The sequence below is a fragment of the Acinonyx jubatus genome, chromosome B4 (assembly GCF_027475565.1).
Source record: "Acinonyx jubatus isolate Ajub_Pintada_27869175 chromosome B4, VMU_Ajub_asm_v1.0, whole genome shotgun sequence".
NCBI classification, from domain to species: domain Eukaryota; kingdom Metazoa; phylum Chordata; class Mammalia; order Carnivora; family Felidae; genus Acinonyx; species Acinonyx jubatus.
The window spans coordinates 88866036-88888849 of record NC_069387.1 but is presented as its reverse complement, the minus strand read 5'-3'; the positions used below and the strand labels follow the sequence as shown (position 1 = coordinate 88888849).

General features: G+C 38.1%; 1 protein-coding gene across 3 annotated transcripts in view; it reads right to left on the bottom strand.

The window, feature by feature from the left end:
- MSRB3 (methionine sulfoxide reductase B3) overlaps positions 1–22814 on the bottom strand; it is a 172293-nt gene that overhangs the window by 13736 nt on the left and 135743 nt on the right. The window lies entirely within an intron of this gene.

The following is a 22814-nucleotide window of genomic DNA, read 5'->3' as shown; positions in this document are numbered from 1 at the left end:
GGCAGGAGAGGGAGCAGAAGGACACGGGACTTGCCGATAGTGGCAGGGGCCAAAGCTAGAATCTGTGTATTCTGACTCTGGTCCAGGGTTCTCTTCTCATGTTCCACTTTCTTCATCCACAAAAGGCCAAGACATCATTCACTTCAATACTCCAACAGGAGGGAGGCTGCAGGTTTTAAGACTGGATGGTAGTTACGTTGTGCCACTCAGGAGCTTCTAGGTTGAAGTGGATAACGAATGCACCCTACACAACACCGATGCTGTCACTAACAACCAAACTGTTCCAAGAGAAAGTCCAAGAATAATGACATAAATGTGTAACCTAGTTTGGGACATGGGTAACTTTTTATTCATTTATCTAAAACAACTGCAAATACTTAGAAGCTCACTTTATGTAATAATATTGGGAAAGCTGTCGATCCTATTTGGGGTTTCTTAATTCTAATTCTTTCCAAACAACTGTGAATCATTGCCTATTAAAATTTTGGAGAGGGAAAGGAACTGCTTTTGAATGAATGAGCTATTAAACCACACAGCTATATATTTTGTCTCCATGAATTAAATATTTATAGGATTTTCCAGAAAACCATATTCAAGATTAGACAAGGATGAGGTATAGCGACACAGAGTAGAGGCTCTCAAAAGATTTCAGTGTTTCTGGGAAAACTGTTGACACCTGAATAGTGTACTAATTATTTCTCATGGCATTGTTTAAACATCAGAAGAGACATTAAAAAAAACAAACAAAAAACATTTTTTTTCAAAACTCCCCAAAATTCAGTGTCTCTTTGCGCTGTAGAAGACATGCAGTTTTCAAGATGGAACGTTTGATACGTCATTCAAATCTTCATTAGAGGAGACTGACAAGGGCAACTATGTTGAAGACTATAAATAACCCAGTGTGGCGGAACACATTTCAAAAGAGAATCATGGCCAAGTTCATTAAGGTCAACACAGGAGAACACTGAATTCTTTCGCTAGGTCTCCCAGAAAAAGCGGAGCTCTACGGAAGGAGAATCCATCAGAAAAGTCCTTATTGACAATCAAACTAAGAAGGACCTTTACCCAAGAATAAATTGTCTCATGGCAGAGAAGCCACAGAGATGACAGCACTTTGAAAGCGGAATTCCCTCATCATGTGAAAGTATTTAAAGGAGGAACTCTTCACTGCTGCAAAAATCCTCAAAGGAAACCCTGCCCCCACTCCTAATAATAAGGAAAGTGCTTCAAAGGGTGATAGGCAAGACTGAAGCAATCTGGGTCTTGTTGAGAAAATTATCTTGAGCAAAAGGGGGAGGGGGGTGTGTTTATGTCAGTTTTGACATTAAAGAAAGATCATCCATTCTCCTTTCTCTAGGATTTCCCTTTTGGTCTTCTCATCTAACAAAACATTATTTGTTTTGGATGCATTCCATGCACTTTTTACAAGAACAGTCATTTGAAAACCTGTATAAACAGTTGGTTCGCCCCACCCCCAATACATCCCTTTGTTTCTATTTGATGAGGTTGGATTTGGGTGTATTATCATTTTATTTCTAAAAGTATACACTGTACTGTTTAGATATTAGCCTGTTATCACCAGGAACGTCCTCTATTCAATAAATAGATTCTCCCCTCAAAGACTTCTCGCCTCCAGACAGCATACAGATACAAGTACCACAACTAAATCAGCCAAGGCGGTCTGTAGGCAGTCCTGCTTCAGTGTGACCCAGCCAGCAGGCCACATTAATCTGCAGACATAACTTCACAGTACTGGCATAATAGGAAGCAAATCCAGGATATGTTCATTTACATCTCAAATAGAAGAGCAAGGGATTCAGTTTAATGGAAGATCCTTGGGGCTTGCTACCATCTACGTTAGAATGGATTTTTTTTTTTAAGACTGCAGTAAAATGAAGTTTTCCTTCGGACTCAGAATGTGGCTCACCGAAGCTGCTCAGAGTCTACTTGAACCCATCCCTGAATAGTGACATAGCTTTCCACAGTGGTGTTCTACTGACGAGTTGTAAGTGTTTTGTTCTAACTGCCTCCTGAGAAAAGCTTTCTCATCACTCCATGCCAACCTTTTCCTCCTCCCTTTCAAAAATCTTTGAAACGAGTTGTCAAAACCAGCAACACACTATAAACAAGTTGAAGCCAACCCCATCTGTACCACGTCTAGAAAATGGGGTCCTCCTACCTCTACTCTTAATTTAACAAGGATTGCTATACAGCTGCCGTGTTCCCCGTATCTTCCCCCAACCCTCAAATAAAAATGAGAAACCTCAGTAAGTTAGCTGCATGACCCAGCAACAGAACACAACAGAAACTACCCATGACCAAGAAGTCATTACACTGAAATGTAATTCCAAATATTTTATTATCTTCAAGTGCAAAATCAGCTTGGACACAATAAATCTCAGCTGGGCTTAGATGATGTTTTAATAATGATAAATATTTGAGGGGCGCCTGGGTGGCTCAGTCGGTTAAGCAGCCGACTTCGGCTCAGGTCATGATCTCGCGGTCCGTGAGTTTGAGCCCCGCGTCGGGTCTGTGCTGACAGCTCAGAGCCTGGAGCCTGTTTCAGATTCTGTGTCTCCCTCTCTCCGACCCTCCCCCTTTCATGCTCTGTCTCTCTCTGTCTTAAACATAAATAAACGTTAAAAAAATTTTTTTAAAAATGCCTCTTTAAAAAAAAATGATAAATATTTGAGCATGGTTTTGGTGAGACACAGAGGATACTTACAGATCTGTATTTTTCTGTATGTACCGATTCCCACAGCTCTATAATTCTAGGACCATATTTCAGAATTTGTAGCTTTTAGTATCTCTGAAGCCAGAATCTGTTAACCTCACTGACCACGATTTCCCTAATTAGCTGCCTCAAGCCAAAAGATACAACTCTCTACGAAGACGCCCTGCTAACAAGAATTGTTTGAAGTTTAGAGTTCTGATTCTTGCCCAGCTATTCACTTCAATTGACATGTCAAACGTTAACTTCTATCTCATCTTTAAATGTTGGTTCTCTATTCCCCCTCAAAGACCCAAAAGTTTAAGTAGTAGTCAACCAAATATATGTATGTAGTAGAATATCAAATAGTGCAAGGTGACTCGTAGTGAAATATTCCCTTTCAATTCACCCCACCCCTGCAAACAACCATGCTTAACAGGTGTTAGGTTTAATTCTAAAAAATAAGCTTATGCTGCTACCTTAATGCCTTCATTTTCAATCCGTGCTGTCCAATACAGAAGCTACCAGCCACATGTTGCAACTTAAATTTAAATCAATTAAGATTAAATAAAATTTCAGTTCTTCAGTCATGCTAGCCATATTTCAAGTGTTCAACAGTTACATGTCGTTAACATGGCTACTATACTGGACAACACAGGTATAGATGTAGAACATTTCCAACCTCATTTCCACAGATATAGAAATTCCCACCACTGGACAGGGCTATTTTGACATTATAAATTGATTCCCTCCTGTCAATGATGAAGATAGAGTATTCATACTTCCACCAATCTCCCCTCCCTTCCCCCTTGCAATTTTTGAGAGTGTACTATTTTTAATTCTTTTAAAACTTTGCTTAATGTCTTCCTCTTGAACTAGAATGTAAGTTCAATAAGAGCAGAGAATTTGTCAGTTTTGCCCACCCATGTATTGCCAATCACCTAAAACGGCGCCCGTGACATAAAAGGTGTTCCAAAACTATCTGACAGATGAACAAATGAATGCGTGACTATCCTATAGCTTAGTATCGTTTGACTCTTCACTCTCTAAGATGGCCTTAGCCCCCTGACCCTCCTTCTACCTTTTTCTCCCCATTCCAATGCTCAGCCATAGTGAAGTCTTCCATGCTTTTCTAAAGATTGGTTCTGAGAGTTGAAAACTAGTAAACAGTGTTAGTATTATTATGGCTATATACTGGTGCTTACTGCACAACTAAAGAGTGCTGGGATTAAATCCCCTTCTCCAACGATCCAACTGGCATAACCCCAGGCTGCCTAAAGTCAGACAGATTTCCCTTCTTTTATACTGCATCACTATTAAAAGGCATGTCACGTTTTCTTTTTTTTTTTCGTTTGGACCATGACTTTCCTACACAATTGTACAAGTATGCTCTATAATTCAATATTTTAATTTTCAAATTTTAATTAGAAATATTTCAACCATGCAACCACATGCAAAAATATTTAGGATATATAGGCATCCATGTTTAACAGATATTAACTACCCAAATTTAACAGATAATATTTTTTTCTGTATTTGCTTCAGCTTTTTCTCTTTTTCTAACAAGATAAAATGTTACAGTTACAGCCAGATCTGCCTCCAGCCTTCTCCTCTACCCTCACACTTCCTGGTGCCCCAGAGATAATTGTTTACGTACCATTCCCACACTTCCTTTGATTCATTTTCTACATATGTCTATATTCATAAGCAATATACAAGGTTTTAAATTTTTAAAAAGCCACATGAATGACACTGCATCATAGGTATCTTTTGGCCACATATTTTTTTCACATTATTCCTGGTCTCTAGTTTTGGTTTTTTGGTCTTTTTTTTTTTTTTTAAACAACATCATCTTCTTATTTTATAAGTGAAAGACTTCAAATACCGCTGAGAATATGAATCAGAGAATTGTTGTAGTTTTGGTGTTTCTATTATTCTCTAAAATATCTCTGCTTCCTCTGGGGGCATTTGTTCTCTTTTTCTTGGTTTTTGTCTTTCTTGCTGTTGGTTTTCTTCATTCGACCGTTTCTATTTAAGAATGGAGGTCTGGGTCAGTTGTCCCATGCAGCGGACATACACTTCCTCTGCTATCAGGTACAGTACAGGTTTGTTTCCTGACTAGCTCTTAGCCCTGAACAGAAAAGCTGATGGGGAACTCTGGGGACACTGTTGTCTCTTGCTGAGGGACAAGGGTATGTCCCAGAGTTCCCTGAATACCTGTCTGGGGAATGGCTCACTCTGGAGCACAACACCTCACGAGCAGTCCCAACTCTCCCAGACAGGCTGTTTAATATCTTTAGAGAGCAGTCTTCTAGGTTTGTTTGTTTCCCCCCTCCCCCCCCCCCCCCCCCCCCCCCCGTGGGTAATTGATGATCTGCCATTCCAACTATGAAAGTGAGAAAGCTGTAAAACTGGTCCAGCTGTTCTTTAGACTTTCAGGTAAACAACTTGTTGTCAGCCCCCCATTTTGCTCTTGACAATTTGTTCTTGACTCTGAGCCTCTCTGTAATTCTGCTGGGCACCTGGGCCGTAAGTCCTGTACGTATTTTGGGCTGCTGCTTTCTTTAATCAGTCGTGCCCAATAATGCATTGCCAGCCATTTTTTTCTTGGAAAAAATTGGTTAAAATTTTTTGTCTGCTCAACACCCCACCCCTACTCCGATTCTCTTTGCAGTGGGGTTCTTCTTCTTTTATGCCTCCTCCTCCTCTTTCTTCGTCTTTTCCTTAGGCTCACTTTATAGGGTTCTCCTGGGAGAGAGGGTAACGAACATATATGCTCAGTCTATTATTTTGAACAAGAAGCCGAGATTTCTTTTTAATAAACTGCAGATTTTGGTTTCTTGATCTAATATTTTATGGGGAGAAGCAACAGATTTCAGGCATCATAATTTTTCTACTAACCACCATTATATTATTTTTTGCCTTACTGATAAAACCCAAAATCAATGTAAGGTTTAGCAGCTTTAACTGGCTCAGACTTGACGCTGGCTACAAAGTGATTCTGGACTCATTGCATGAGAGGATGACGTCTGCAATGCCCTCTGAGTTAGAACTGCAGCAGGCCAGGACTGTCTCGTCCTGGAGCTGGTTCGGTGGAAAAAACTTTATAGAACACTATTCAACTCTATACTTGGTCGTTCCTTATGGTGTGAGGATGTATTCTATTTCCGCCCTCTTGCCACTGCAAATATAAAGACAAGTATCCCCCTATGTGCTGATGACATGATTTTATTACTGCAACCAAGCAGTGAGTCTCAAGAGGCAAACTATTCTAGTCAAGAAAATGGTTCAACAGCAATTAGGACAAAAAGAAAACCATCGGTTTTGGCAAACATTCTCCCATGCTTCATTCAGCTTTATTAAGCAGTACCTCAAATAAAAATAATACTTAAAACACTTCTCTTGAAAAACAGGAAGTTTAGAATATAAAAAATAGCATAGATCTACAGACTCGAAAAATTCATGAAGATACAAAATGCTCAAATGCATTTTCAAGCATTCATTTTATTTTGGTTATTGATTGCCTTGCTTTTTCATCTTGTCAAGTAACCCTGTTATGTAGTTCTAAGTGGCAGTGGCATTTTGAATGTCAGGAACATGTTAAATGGCATGATGACTGGGTCACCTGAAACAGTCTCGTAACATAAGCAGACTGATACTTTAGGAAGATGGTTCTGGAAGCAGACTGAGGGTGGGGGTAAGAAGGCGAAAACAGGTACATCAAATGCAAGACTGTGTGGGAACAGAAGCGATGAAGCTCTAAATGAAAGCATTTGCGATGGGACTGGAGAGCAGGTGAGAAATTATGGAGAGATTAAGAGACCACAATTCACTGATTTGGGTGGTACCTGCTGGGGAGTGAAGGAGAAGAGTAGGGTCGAATTACTACTAGGTTTCCTGCTTGTATGACTAGCTGGATCATGCTAGTCATACATGTTCCAGGGAAAACAAGAAAATCAGTTTAGTGTGGAACTATCTAGGAGGCTTAGGGAGATGTGGGCTCAGAAGTGAGACCCTGGCTAAAGATACAGATGTGAAAGTCATCAGAGCACATAAGACAGTAAGGTTATGGATGAGGATATGCAGGAGGCAATAAGGGAGAGCCAGACAGGTATTTGAAAGGTGAACTGAGGAGTAAGAGTCAGTGAAGGAAAATGAAAGAGAGCATTTCAAGAAATAGGAGGAGGACAAGGGAACCAGGACAGAGTCAGATAAGGGAAAACTGTTTCAAGTTGGAGGACAGTCGCCAATGACATAATCTACCGAAAGGACAAGTCAAATAAGATCAGGGAGGAGACTGCTGAATTCAACAATTAGGAAGTCTGGTGAACTTTAGGCAGAGCCATTTCAACGCACTGACAGAAGCCCAACTCTGTTGGGCTGAAAATCTTATGTGAAGTGGGGCACCTAAACAAAGCTGCTCTTTACAGAGCCTGGCAGGGAAGGAAGGTATGGGAGGTGAACGACTAGCAGGAGAGCATAATGATCTACACGTTAACATACTTAGATACTGGGGCTCGATTCCCACCTTTCTGTGTTTTCTAAGGTGTTTAAAATTTCACAGTATTTTCTAATGGGATTTTCACAATAAAATGAGTAATATGCTAAAAATCTTAAGCATGACTCAAATGCTCTTTAGGATATTGAACAGAAGCCATATTTGAAGAAAGACTAAAATAAAATTCCACCTCCGGGATCTTTTTTATCTTTAGTTTATTTTTAAGTGGTTTGTTGCTGCTGTTCCTGATATCTTTCAATCTACCAAACTGACAGTGATGAGTGTACTCTTTTAAATGGCTATGATAATCTGTTTTGCCTTTGGGCACACAGTAGGTGCTCAACAAATGTGATTAAACACAGGAATCCAGAACTTTAACGCTAGGTCAAGTTCTCCTGCCAAACATGTTCACAGCACCCAATATTTTCTCTTCAAAGCATGTATCACGGTTTGTAATTACTTATTTAAATAAATATGGGTAATAAATAAATAAATAAATAAATATGGGTAACTTTTGATTAATGCCTGCTTCTTTCCCCAAGCTCCGTGAGACCATGATTGCTGGTTTTTGTTTACTTATTTGTTTGCTACTATATCTTCAACACTTCACTCATAAAAATGTTTGCTCAATGAATTAATAAAGAATGTATCATATTTCATTACTTAACAACAAAACTGGATTTTATTAAAAGATCATCACTTAGTTTATAGACACACCTATCTCTAGGCCAATCAAAGAAATTTTTTTAAAAAGGCAAAGAATTTCTACTATTTCGCTTCAGGCAATTTTTTACAAATATCAAATTTAACATCTTGTTTATTTTCCTACCAAAAATAGTGTCTTTCTTCAAACTGATTATCAGTAACTTCTTCTGTAGAAACCACATAGTCTTATCAATCATAATCATGTTGGGCATTTGAATCTCTTAAAGGACAAGATGACCAAAGACTGTCAAGAACACTGAGGTGTCCTTTGGGCAGTGTGAACATCTGGTATCTATTGTCTCTGGAGATTAATAATGTAGCTGTACTGCAGCAGGCTTGACTAATTCCTTTGAGCCCCGCACAGCATTTTGAAATAGTTCCAAACACACAAGATCTCTAATTGGTACGGATTTCATCCGCAGTTTTCTTGCAATCTCAAAATGTCTCAGAAACTCCTAAGCAGGAATTGACAGGGGCAAGCTTCTCTGTTTCCCTTTGAGGAGGCAGCTATTAATAATTTTTTTTCAGGTTCAATAAAATTACTGAACTCAAACCATTTCAACCAAAAAGCTGAGGAAGGGGACTTTATTTTCCCTGGCCTGAACACTGTCTCTTGCTACTTTAAATCATAGTTAATGTTTTAAAAAGTGTATCTTACACATAAGGCAGTTGTAGACTTTTAGCATCAAAGGATCTGAGCAACATCACATGTAACGACCTGGCCTTTGGCTATAATTTCTAAGTGCCATTAAAAAATGTCTCTCAAACTGGTTTTAAATTTAGTGTTGACCTAGTAACCTTGATCTAAAAACATTCAACTTTAGATGATTATTTTATTTTGCTTCCAAAAGCTCTTCAGTCCAGTGAGGCATCCATTAGGAAGCTTCACAGAGAGTTGAGTTTGCTCAGAATTTATTGGCTACATCGAACAGGAAGATGGTGATTTGGGTTGCTCGCTGAGTGAAGATTATTTACTGTGCTTCACTGACCTTAAGAATGCCAGGAGGGATATAGGACGGGGAAATTCAAAGAAATAACAGATTCTATTCTCAGCGACATGCAAGCCAGACTAAAAGTGAAATAATGTTCCATTCAACTGCAGTCCTGAATTAGGTCTATTCACTACATAGCATCATTTGGGACTGTAAAACTATTACTTACATTCTTTAGTTGAGTACCTATCAAGATTTTCAAATAATTTCTTTCTTACATACATGTGCCTGATAAAAAAAATGTTAGATTAACTCCTCTGAGAGACTTGTCTTGAAATTCTTTTACTTATCTAATTTTCCTCCTGATATTTTTCTCTAACTGAAACCTCTCTAAATTTTGGAATAGACTTTAGATTGTTATTCTATTATATACTTCTAAGTGCTACAATCTGAATAAAATACTTCCTTGTTTTCATAAATGTATGATCCTTCACTGGTCTACATCACCTTTTTATGATGCATCAAAACTTGGTTCGCCTACTACAATTTAAATTTCTGACAACCCATCCTGAAAAAAATATTTTGAAACAGGACAGATTACTAAGGAAAGCTTTTAAACACATATATTTTAGAACAAAATAATTGTTTATACAACAAAAGATGTTTTGCCCTTGTAGCAGACACATGGCAAAGTTTAAGAAATTAAACACCGTATATTCTCTAGCATGTTAAAATTTTTAAATAAATTACATCAAAAAGGCACGAAGCAAACTACATCAAATCAAGGCATACTCTGATAACTATATGTTCTTTTTAAAGTCCTTTAGGGAAAACTTGCCGACACTCAATCTTCATTATTCTGCTCTTCTTTTTCATACATTTAATCACTTTCTAATACACTATAACTTACTGTTTACATTTCCTGTTGTTGTTTATTGTCTGTATTCTCCCAACCAGAATGAAAGCTTCAAGGGGGCAGAGAATTCTTTTGTTCCTGATGCATTTGAAGCTCCCAGAAGGATGCCTAGTTACTCTGGAAATCTGGGATTTAAAACTAATCCTTGGTTTTGTCTTAAAAGACACAGTCACAAAAGTCTTTGTTACAGAATTACTTGTAGAATCTCTAGGTCACTTACTAATATTTAATGATGATTTTGGCACCTGGCTGACAGTTTTCTCTCTACTGAAAATTCCTACCTACATTCTAACCCACTTAATACCCCTTATAGCAACAGCTCTTTGAGCCCCTCAGAGAGGTGAAACTAAACTATTCTATGTAGCCAAGGTCCTGTACCAAGCAAGACCCATGGGTACAAGTGGTCTTTGTAATTTGAAAGTCTCAATGGCTTTGCTTCTGACCACAGGCAAGCTTAATGAATTAAAAATTAGATGTGATCACGTGAAGAAAGTTGAACTTCAGATGGATGAAATTGGTTAAAGTGGTATTGTACTGCATAGATATTTTAATTTGGCCCTGGACAACCATAATAAAAAACAAATGAGAAAAATTCCATAAAGGTCTAAGCACATCCATAGTATATTCTATGGCCTATAGGTTGACATTTTATTCTGTCAGTTGTGCAATAATACTCAAGTCTTGCTCCTCTAAACCACTTGCTGTTTTAAAAAAAATTTTTTAACATTTACTTATTTTTGAGAGAGAGAGTAAGCGAGCGAGCATGAGCCGGGGAGGGGCAGAGAGAGAGAGGGAGACACAGAATCTGAAGCAGGCTCCAGGCTCTGAGCTGTCAGCACAGAACAGGACGTGGGGTTCGAACCCACGAACCGTGAGATCATGACCTGAACCAAAGTCCGATGCTCAACCCGCTGAGCCACCCAGGCACCCCTCGACTACTGGTAAATGAAGCGAGGTGCAGGTACAAGATTTAGCTACTTAGTACTGAGTAGGCACTAAATAAATGTTAGCTGAAAAAGTGAACCAAATTGAGGCTGAAGAAAATATTAACAGAAGCTATGAAAATGGTATCACACTACATCAACGTCTGTATTGCAGACATTTTTGACAAAGATCACCTCTCAAGCATTTATTGTTCTTTCATCACTACAGACCAGAGTATAGCACTCAATGGGTTACTATCTCTTGATAATATGTCATGGACACCTATGCAATTTCTTTGGTCTTTTCTAGTTTGAATAGCATAAGATTGCGGAAGGCATGGTCAGCATCCATAAACATAAAGCACCCTGGCACTGTTGCAGCAGCAAATAGTCTCCTTTTATTGAGATACTTGGCCTCCTTTCAGTATAACAAAAATTTTTTAAAGTCTCAATCATGTATTATTAAAATCATGGTCTTAAAAGCGAGGTGAAAATTAAATTATATTTCCCATATTAGAAAACTCCCTTCAGAAAAATCCCTTAAGGGGAATTTTGCCAAAATCTAGTGCTATACAAAAGACTTTTAAAAAGCATGTACTTTGACTTAAGGTGTAAATCAAGAGCCAACGTAATAGCTGTTTGCTCTTTAACGGTTTTTCTTTCTGTGCATGTTTGTAATGTATCTTCCATACAAATAATTTTTACCTCTCACTTGCTCTGAACTTTATGTTCAGTTCCAGGTATTGCCCTGAGTGTCTGGCTTACAAGATATCTTAATGCTATTAGTCTTTCAATGCCTCACTGCTTAGCTCCCATTGCTTTTGAAAAATGTCACACACATTTTATTAACCATATATAAATGCATAAATGGGAATATATCATATGTACTTTAAGTGCAACTGTTTCTCCCTATTTTCTTTGCTCTTTTCCGCATCCTTCAGGAAAGCTTATGGTAACAACTTAATAAGGGTCCTACCACATTTTTTCCATGTTCTATTAGCCTCACAAAATCATAGGTATCCACACACACATAAATGTAAATGTTCTAGTAGCTGCATAATATTCCACTGTGCAACCATCCCCCAAATGACAGGAATGACTTTGTGTCCAATTATTTTCCTCTATGAAACATACTGCTATAACAACCTTGCATATATGCTCCTATCTCTGGTAGAGTTTTTCTTCCTATGGGATAGATTCTTAGGAATAGGATTGCTATGTCAAAAGATAAATGCATTTTTATGTTTAGTAAATATTTCTAGATGGCCTTCCAAAACATAGTTAAATACCTTTTTCTCCATACCCTCCATCAAAAATAGGTGTTGCAGCTTTTTATTTAAAGTTTATTTATTTATTTTTGAGAGAGAGACACAGAGGGAAAGGGAGCAGAGGAGGGGCAGAGGCAGGGAGAGAGAGAATCCCAAGCAGGCTCCAGGCTGTCAGCAGCAGAGTTCCACATGGGGCTTCAACCCACAAACCATGAGATCATGACCTAAGCCAAGATCAAGAGTTGGACGTTCAACCAACTGGACCACCCAGGCACTGCAGGTGTTGCAGCTTTGAAAAACTTCCAGGAAATTATTGCCAGTAGCTCATTTAAGCAAAATTTATATTTCAGTGACTATCTGTAAGATAGCTAACTTTTATTGGGGGGGGGGGGGGAGAGTTGGAAGGAGAGAGGGACAGAGAGAGAGAGAGAGAGAGAGAGAGAGAGAGAGAGAGAGGGAGAATCCCAAGTAGGCTCAACGCTCAGCTCAAAGCACGATACAGGGCTCTCTCCCATGACTCTGGGATCATGACCTGAGCCAAAATCAAGAGTCGGATGCTCAACCGACTGAGCCACCCAGATGCCCCAAGGTAGCCAACTTTTAATGCTTGTTGGCTATTTGCTTTTCTGAGACTTGCATCTTCATATTCTTTGCCCTTTTTCCTACTGGGTTATTTATTGTTGTTATTTTTCTTTGCAATTGGTAACCGTTCTTTGTATATTGCAGATGTTAATTAGTGGCCTCTGCATTACAGCTACCCTTTTATATCTGTTGTTTCTGTACTGACTTTATGATTCTTTTTAGTCAAGTATGTCTATCCCTTTCTTTTGTGCTTTCTGGTCTCCTAGCTCAGTAATTAAGAGCTCCCTGCCTCTGGACTATACACATGGTATCTTATATTTTGTGCAGGATTTTTGTTTTGTTTTGCATTTAGATCTCAATTCATCTGCAATTTCTTTCTGTATATGAAATAATATTTCAATTTTATCTCCTTCCAAATGCAAGAGCAACGGGATCATCAACAATATTTAAACTGTCCATCCTTGACTGAATTGAAATACTATGTTTAACTGATATTTATTTACATATTCTCTAGTTTACTCCACTAATCTATTTATCTATTGCTATACAAATATAATTTTATTATTATGGCTTCACAACATGTTCTTATATTAGGAAAAGCAAGTATCTACTTACTGGTTTTCTTTTTCATAAACATTTCTGTTTGTTTTCGTTTTGCTTTGTTTTCCTTAAATGGGTTCATTGTAAGTTAATCGGGGTTCTTTTTTGATCTTTAAAAAAATCATCTTTAATTCGCTTTTTCTTTCCACAATTGTTTAATGTTTTCTATTTCATTAACTTCAGCTTTTATCTTTATTCCATCTTCCTAGAGTTTTTATTGTTTCTTTTATAAAGTTCCTTTATTTTTCATCTTTTTTTCCCTTTAATAACAAAGGTATGCAAGGCTATAAATTTTCCTCTAAATATAATGTTCAGTGTCTCCCATAGAGTTAGATATTTACTGCTAATTTCATTGGATTATTATAAAAATATGGCCTCTGCTTTCTAAAATTTATTAAATTTAATAATACTTATTAATATTTTCTTTGTGACCAAGTAAATGATCTATTTTTTAATGTTCCATGAAAATATAGAATTATGTTTTTGAGGGATTTTTTTTTAATTTGAAAGATACTTTATATATCTACTAAATCAAGTTTATTGATTATATTATTTGCTTATTCAACCTCCTTAGCTTTGACTACTCATATGTCTGAATCTGAAAGAGACATAGTGAAGTTATCCATGATAACTCTGTATTTTTTTTTAATTTTTTTTTAACGTTTTTATTTATTTTTGAGACAGGGAGAGACAGAGCATGAACAGGGGAGGATCAGAGAGAGGGAGACACAGAATCCAAAACAGGCTCCAGGCTCTGAGCCGTCAGCACAGAGCCCGACGCGGGGCTCGAACTCACGGACCGCGAGATCATGACCTGAGCCGAAGTCGGCCGCCCAATCGACTGAGCCACCCAGGCGCCCCGATAACTCTGTATTTTAAAATTAAGTTTTCTTTAAAGATTTTGATTCATATGTTTAGTTGTTATGTTACTTTACACCTACAAGTTTATGATTGCTCTATACTCTTCATGAATAATGCCCTTTTATGACCACAAATTTGCCATTTTATCCTTTTGTGTTTTTAGCTTAAAGTCTACTTTGTCTGATGGTAATACGGCCATTTCTCCTTTTCTTTTTGTTTACTTTGGTCTGATGTCTTTTTGACAATGCCTGTATTTTCAAGCTTCCTTTATACTTTGTTTTTGTAAGTGGCAAATGCTAGATTTTAACTCAGTCTCTGACCACTTCTGTCTTTTATTGGGGGAATTCAATCCACTGATATTTAACAACTGACATACCTATCTTCCCCTCATCTTGCTTTGTATTTATGATTCATTTTTTGCTGTATTTTTCCCCTTGTTTCTGCTGTTTGGATCAAATTCATATTCATTCCATTCCCCCCCCCCCCATTATGTCATTTTTCCTTTTTCTGTGCTCACAAACACTGAATTATCTACAATACACTACATCAAGACACAGTTTCTTCCACAAAGACCCATTGTTTTCCAAATCAAGACCCTATATCCTCCTTCTCTTGCTCCCCCTTTCTCCCACCCATGTGAAACAGAGCCTGTAGAAAACTTTTATTCTCCTCCTTTCCCCATCTATACATACGATGTATCCTGCCATCTTCCAGCTTCCAGGGTTACAAATAGAAATCTAACACTAACCTGATACTTCTATTGTGAATTTGGAAGCCTATACAATTTCCCCTTTATCCTTGAAATGCAGGGGTAGCATCACCAGGCTAGGCTTTAGGTGCCTCTGCTTTCTAGTTAATCCTACATAGAATGTGGCTCTAAAATTAAGAACACTGTTAACTTACGAAACAAGGACCACATAATATTTATGCGGTTCCCTGTTGGTCACATAGGTGGCACAATGTGTTTTCCTTTCTGCCCTCTTTAACAATGTCAGTGATGGTCACACATGTGTCCTCATGGTCACACAATGGCTGCAGCAATTCCAGACACCAAAGGCAGACAGGACAACATCCAGTGAAAATGGAAGCATTTCAACTAGTGTGTCTTTTTTTATTAGTGAGGAGAACTTTTACTAGAAACCTCCAATTAGATGTTCTCTGAGATGCAACCGACCAAGAATGGGGCATCTGTCCAAGCTGAAAGCAATCACTGACAAGGGGAGTGGAATTTTATGATTGGCTTAGGTCAAGTATTATTCACCTGAGGAGGGAGTTACTCTGCCCTGAATAAAAAGGATGACTATACGTGCGTAGATTAGGCAACCAGTGTCATCACAGTTGGTTTCTTTGTTTTGGTTTAGCTACAAGTTCTCTTTCATCAGATATGTGACTATTTGTTTTGAGTGATCCTGAGGGCTGAATTCCCTTAGATATATTATTTTTCTTTGTTGGCTCACTTGGGCTCAGGACTCATTATTAATGTAATCCAAAAGCTGGTAGTCCCGACGACTTTGGAAACACTGACACGGGTGAGCTGCCAGATCTTGATGAGGGTATGAATAAGAGAAAGTCTCCCTGTTTCCTAGTGTCCTGTAAGGGACAGAGAGTCAGCTCAGATATTTAGCTTCTTCTTAGCCTCTTGGGAGCAAGAAAGCCAGTTACATTTATGAGTGGCTATGTTCATCTTTATTCCTAGAGTCCATGAATCTCAAACACTTGCAATGATCTGCCACATTCAAGTTCTCACCGTCATGCTTTATGACACTGCTTTCTGGTCCCTCAGTCCATAAGGCCAAAAGCTTTACCCAAGTTGTCCCTGCCAAGATTCCCATCACTATTCAGCTCATGAGATGCAGAGAGACTGGAATGGAGAGTATAGAGTAGTGAGTCATATGCAGGACCATCTTCAATGAATGTGATTGTTATTATTTGTCAGATGCTATGCTAACTGGTTTACATTTTTTGTCTTACATATACCTCACAGCAACCCTACTTATCCCCATTTTACAGGTAGAGAGACTGAGGTTTAGAGACTATCATGTATCTTGACAAGGTCACTTTCCTATGCACTATTAAGTGGTGAAGTGTGCATGTGAACCACGATTATCTCCAAGCTTTTACTCTTAGACACTACACCAAACTGTCCCCATGGCAGCCCCAGAGAGCTGTCAGGTAAGGACAGTTTATGACAGAATACAACTAGTGATGACAAGAAATAAAATAGAGAAGAAGCTACAAACATTTCCTGGAAGCCAAAAAGTCCATGTTCTACCAGATGATTAATGATTTTTGTAAATTTTCTTTTCAATAAGTATTATTATATGTATGAAATCTTGACCTGCATGCCCCGTGCTCAATACACTAAGAAAAATTCTTTGGAAATGCTGAAATGATGATGTAATGCCCAAAGCAGGGTGCTTAAACTTTTTTGTTCCATGGACTTTTTGGAAATCTAGTGAAGCCTATGGACTCCGCAGGATAATGTTTTTAAATGAATGAGAGGAAATACATGGCATTACAAAGAAAAAACACAGGGGCACCCGGGTGGCTCAGTTGGTTGAGCATCCAACTTCGGCTCAGGTCATGATCTCACAGTTCATGAGTTCAGCCCCTTATGAGGCTCTGTGCTGACAGCTCGTAGCCTGGAGCCTACTTCGGATTCTGTACCTCCCTCTCTTTCTGTCCCTCGCCCACTCACACTCTGTCTTTCTCTCTCTCGAAACTAAATAAAAAACATTTTTAAAAAAGGAAAAAAAAAAAAAAACCCAACCAGCAATGTAATCAAATGCTGAAAAAAATAAAAACCCACAAATCTGTGACACAGTAATGAATGCACTTTTTTAATAAAAAGCTCTAATAGTGGCTCTAAAAATTGCTATAATTTAGAAGTAGTTATGAGTATAAATGTTATTTTGAGATATCTGTGACAACTATAATATATGAAAATATCTATGATTTCTATTGGTGATAAAGTCACAAATACTACTGCAGGTTGTTTTCTATATTCATAATTGAAAGAAATTGTGGTTAGTTAAAACAAATTTGGATTTTTTTCCTCATCCAACTTCATGGACCCTCCAAATTCAATCCAACGACCCTAAGTTAAGAACTCCTGATCCAAAGCCTATGCCTAAATAGTTCACTGACACTATTTTGAAACTTTTCAATCCTCCCTGGTTTTCTTATCATGACTTTTCCTAGAATAGAATCATTTTTTACCACCCACCTTTTCTAAGTAGAATGTATTAAGTGGAAAACATGGAATTTAAAGTTTAATTTACACACACACACACACACACACACACACACACAAACTAGGTTCAAATCCCAGCTCTGAAATTTGCTGTCCGTGAAATCTCTGACAAGTAATACAACCTCACTGAACCTCAGTCTCTTCTTCTATAATTTGAAATTTAAAAAATCTACTTCCTGAGATTACTGGAGATTATTGAAAAATGGATGAAATATCTGGACCCTTTCCAGAAAAATATTAATCCAAATACATATACTAAAACTTCAGGAGTTCACAAACCGGGGGTTACTACCCCTTGCCTTATCTTTTACTGTGAACTTGATGAATTCCTTTCTTATCAGAAAGGAAGGTCAAGACCTCTACCTTCCAGAGAAGGAGGAAGGTTGCCAGAAGTCCATCAACACTGTGCTAGAAACTTTCACAAAATGTTACCAAAATGTTTCAAAGTGCTTAACAGGAAACATGATACGCTGAGCCTGGGTCATGAGTGTAGTGTAACACTATAATAGTGTGAATAAGCAGGTGTACAAATTTTAAGAAACCTGATGTGCCATTCTTCATTCAAAGTCAATACTGTTCAAGCTATAACTATGATGATTATTACCAAATCTGAATTTAACACCCAGCGAGATATGTGGAAAATTGGAAAAGATTCAGAAGACAATCACAAATACAATAAAAGGGTTAAAAGAAATAGCCTATACAAATGGTTAAATAAACCAGTAATTAAAATTATGTAGTCTGGCAATAAGAAAGGTAAAGAGTAAACTCAAAATAGTCTTGAAATACATAAAAACATTTTTAAATGTAGACTTGGTCTTGGCCAAAAGATAGAGAAACAACAACAAAATTTTAAACAGGAAAGTGCAATGGGTATTGAGGAGGGCACCTTTTGGGATGAGCACTGGGTGTTGTATGGAAACCAATTTGACAGTAAATTTCATATATTGAAAAAAATTTTTTAAAAATAAACAGGAAAGTGCAAAAAATCAGAAAGAGTTCTTTATCTCATCTTACAAAAAAAAAATGAGTGGATTCAAAGTAAGAATCAGACTGGACTTGCATATATTTTGCTGATGATGGCATCAGCATTGTTTAGTTACCAATATTCAAAACTCATCTGTTATACTCCCATATCCACTTATTCATAAACTGTTGTGATTACTACTACCTCTAATTTCTATCCCTTGTCCATTCCTCAGCTACCATCAAAATTGGGGGCCTCACTATTTTTATCTGATAACATCTAACTTGCCTCCCAGACATGAGGCTCTTCCAGCCCAAATCACCCCCCCCCAGTTCTACCATTTGTTAGCTATATAAAACTTCTAGCAAGATAATTAGAATCTGACTACCTCATCCGTTACTTCACAAGGTTGTTATAGGGGCCAAATGATATATAAGAGTGCTTTAAAAATATTTAATCACCACACAAATGTAAGGAATTTATATCATAGAAGCCTACAGACAGGAAAAAAAAACTTAGGGGGGAAAAAACCTTCCGTAGCCCCGTATTTGCTATCTCCTTTATGGAAAGAAGATGGGAGTATGCAGAGGAGTACCTTCATGGTTGCATCAATATACTCAAGTTCACTACCCATTCTTTTTTTCATGTGCTTTCATTTGACTGGAATTTTGCCATCTCCAAATCTCAACCATTCATTAATAATATCTTGCAGGGGCACCTGGGTGGCTCAGTCTGTTAAATGCCTGACTCTTGATTTTAGTTCAGGTCATGATCTCACATTCATGGGATCCAGCCCCAAGTCGGGCTCTATGCTTACAATGGGGCCTGCTTGGTATCCTTTCTCTCCCTTTCTCTGCACCTCCCCTGCTCACTCTCTCTCCTTCTCAAAAGAATAAATGAACATTTTAATAATAATACCTTGTAAAAGTCCCATATGTTCCCCAAAGCTTTTCATAACTTTTCCTCACTACTTCTGATTGTCAATGACACCTACCAACTCTGTTATACAACCTAAAGCTTACTCAATGATACTTTAAATTACTGTTTGTTATTTTATTATGTTAAGCTTATCTTCCCAACTAGATATTAAACTCTCTGCACACTGGGTGCTCTAAAGGATATACTAGAACAGACTCAGAGGAGCGGATAAAAAGATCACAGTAGGAATGCCAATTCCAAAGAAGCAGGACTGAAGTATAGGGATAGAGCCAAGAATTTGAAGTCAGATGTTGGCATGAATGGGTAGATCCAACTCACAGGTGTAGGTACACAGTAGACAATAAAAATCCATTTTCAGAAAGAAAGAAAGAAAGAAAAGAAAGAAAGAAAGAAAGAAAGAAAGAAAGAAAAGAAAGAAGGAAGGAAGGAAGGAAGGAAGGAAGGAAGGAAGGAAGGAAAGGGGAGGGGAGGGGAGGGGAGGGAAGGGCAGGGCAGGGCAGGGAAGGGAAGAGAAGGGAAGGGAGAAAGAGTGAGTAGAACCCACACAGGCTGTAAATAAGTAGCCTTTAAACCAAGGAAGATTCTACATAAAACTGCTGCAAATATAATTTGAGCATACTTAGAAAAGTGAGCACCTCAAAGGCAAAGATTCTCCATTACTGAAGACTTTCAAAAGGATATGCCCATCCTTTTTAAGAATCTGGGGAAATGATCAAGTTTCTCCCAGCAGATACGGTAACCCAGGAAGCCTGTGATGCTGTCTCTGGCTGGGCACCAGGGCAATACAAGTGGAGTGGGTCATTTATCGTGGGGCTACAGTATGTGGATCTGAGAGAATATCAGAGAGAAGCAAAAGCAAAAGCCAAGAAGCACACTCTGGGAAAGGAAGTAGCATAGATGCAGACTTGAAGATTTCCCTTAGCAGAAACCAAATGAAGTAAGTTTTTGAAAAAGCCAAGAATATTTTTTTCAGTCCTGAAAAGTAGGAAAATTATCAATATCAAACAACAACCTTTGAGAAGTGTTATCAGTGGAGCAGAAGGGTGATGAAATTCAGAAACCCCCAAGCAGCCCTGTGACAGTACCCAGGTGTGTGGGCCACGGTGTGAGGGGTGGAAGCAGACCCTTCGAGTCTCATTCTGTACATGACGCCTGAAGAAAAGATGGCCATGAGGGGAACTACTGAAATTGGACATCCAACATCTCTGGTAAGGGTAGGTGGGACTTGGAGAATGATTTGGAGGACGATAATTGTCCTCACTGACAAACAGGGCTGGAGAAAGAATGAATAAGAGGGAATCACTCTCCCCAAACATAAAAAACAGTGGACCACATTAAATGTATAATTGAAGGCCTTTGGGGTCTTTGTGTCAGAGTGCCCCAAGGGTCCACTCTGAAGTGGGAGCACAGTTTAAACCTGGAAGGTGTCCCCAGAGTCAGCAAGTGCCCAATGTAGGGGCTTCTAGATGCAGAAGACCAAACAGACCAGTCACACAGTTAGAAGGGACCTCCCCCTGCTCCTCCCCCAGTGCTCCTAAACCATTAATGAGTTAATAGTCCTTGCTCCTCCTGCTGAGACTACAGACAAAGCCCGTAAACAGGGAGGAGCCTGAAGGACAAAACACCTACCACTATTTTTGGACAAAAAAATTTAGAATTGCCTTTCTTAAATGGGTAGGCTAAAAAAGAAAAGAAAACTTTTAACAATGGAAGAAGTCTAAGTATCCAAACGGCAAATAATGTTTGGGTTTTTTTTCCTGGAAGTTTTATCCCACAAAACAGAGAAAGAAATTAAAACACAAACGGTTCATAACTCTCAAGGAAATTAAAGAGAATATGAACACCATGAAATATTTTAAAAGCAGATAAGTGGACAACAGAATGAAATGAAAAGTCATTAGCAGAGTCGAGGAAAAAGTCCCTATTATTTCAGAAATAGGAAATGCATTAGAAATATCAAAGAGCAGAACTGACACAGAAAAAAAAAATGAATCTCTGGCAAGAAAACATAGCTCGAGAAAAGTGAATATGGAAGAAAACAGACAAATGGAAGTAATCATGCAAGTATATGTAGGATATAATTGGAGAGCAAACAACAAACCAGGGAGACCCTGAAACAGAAAGCAAAATGAATAAAAGACATTTTCCCAGTTAAAACAGAAGGAATGTTTCCTAAAATGAATAACTAAATCTACAGATCGTAAGGCTTAAAACAGTTAAACACTTAAAACAGAAGGAACGTTTCCTAAAATGAATAACTAAATCTATAGATCGTAAGGTTTCAAGACGTTTCAGGAAAAATTAATACAGACCCTCAAAACAGAATTATTTAAACACTCAAGATATAAACTCCTATGAGCCTCTAGGCGGAAAAATCAGTTGCCCACAAGAAAAAAGAGTTGTGTAATTGTAGTTCTGTTTGCTTATTTCATTCAAGGGCCATTCAAAAAGTTCTATTTTTAAAAAGTTGTTGGAATTTTTGCTTCCCCATTATTATTAATTTCTACTTTCCTATATTTTACTCAGATTATGATTTGTACCATGGTTTGGAATAATCAGTGGTTTATACACTAAGGCTTTCATATTTTCTTAACTCTTTGTCTATCTGCAAATAGGTTGGTTGTATCCTCAAGTTACCCTCACTAAATTGATGTATTTACTTCAGCAATGTTGTGGATTATGTAGTCAGAGCCCCATGTTCTCTTTTTCCCAATATGGTATGTCAGACACCGAGAGACATTGAAGTCTTTCATGACATTTGTGTTTCAATTTCTTCTATCTCTAAAAGTTTTTACATGTGTACTTTGAAGCTGTGTTATTGGCATTTAAAGTTTCTTTTTTTTTTTTTTTTAACATTTATTTACTTTTGAGACAGAGAGAGACAGAGCATGAACGGGGAAGGGGCAGAGAGAGAGGGAGACACAGATTCGGAAGCAGGCTCCAGGCTCTGAGCCATCAGCCCAGAGCCCGAGGTGGGGCTCGAACTCACAGACTGTGAGATCGTGACCTGAGCTGAAGTCGGATGCTTAACCAACTGAGTCACCCAGGTGCCCCTGGCATATACAGTTTCCAGATCAATATATCTTCACTGTGGATTGTAGCCTTAGCCAATTTTTTAAAAAACCTCTTTTAGAAATGTTTGGGGTTTTTTGCCTTTAATTTCATTTTGATAGTAAAATGTGACTCCTCTTTTCATTTAGTTTGCCATTCTTGTATTTTTTAAAAAAAGTGTTGTTAATGTTTATTTACTTTTGAGAGTGAGAGAGAGTATAATGAGGGAGGAGCAGAGAGAGAGAGAGAGACACACAGAATCTGAAGCAGGCCCCAGGCTCTGAGCTGTCAGCACAGAGCCCAACGTGGGCTCAAACACGTTGAAGAGAGATCATGACCTGAGCTGAAGTCAGACACTTAACCGCTTAACTGACTGAGCCACTCTGGCGCCCCTCCATCCTTCTATTTTTAACTTAACTTCTCTGTGTCATTTTGCTTTGAGTATCCCTTTTAGATAGAGTATGCCTTTTACAAAGTTGAATTCTTTAAGCTAATCTTGAGGACTTCTGTCTCCTAACAGGAAAGTTTATCCCATTTACATTTATATAAAAGCTTTCCCCTAAAGTAGGTGTTTCCTTTGACTTTTTCTCTAGCAGATCAGTAGATTAT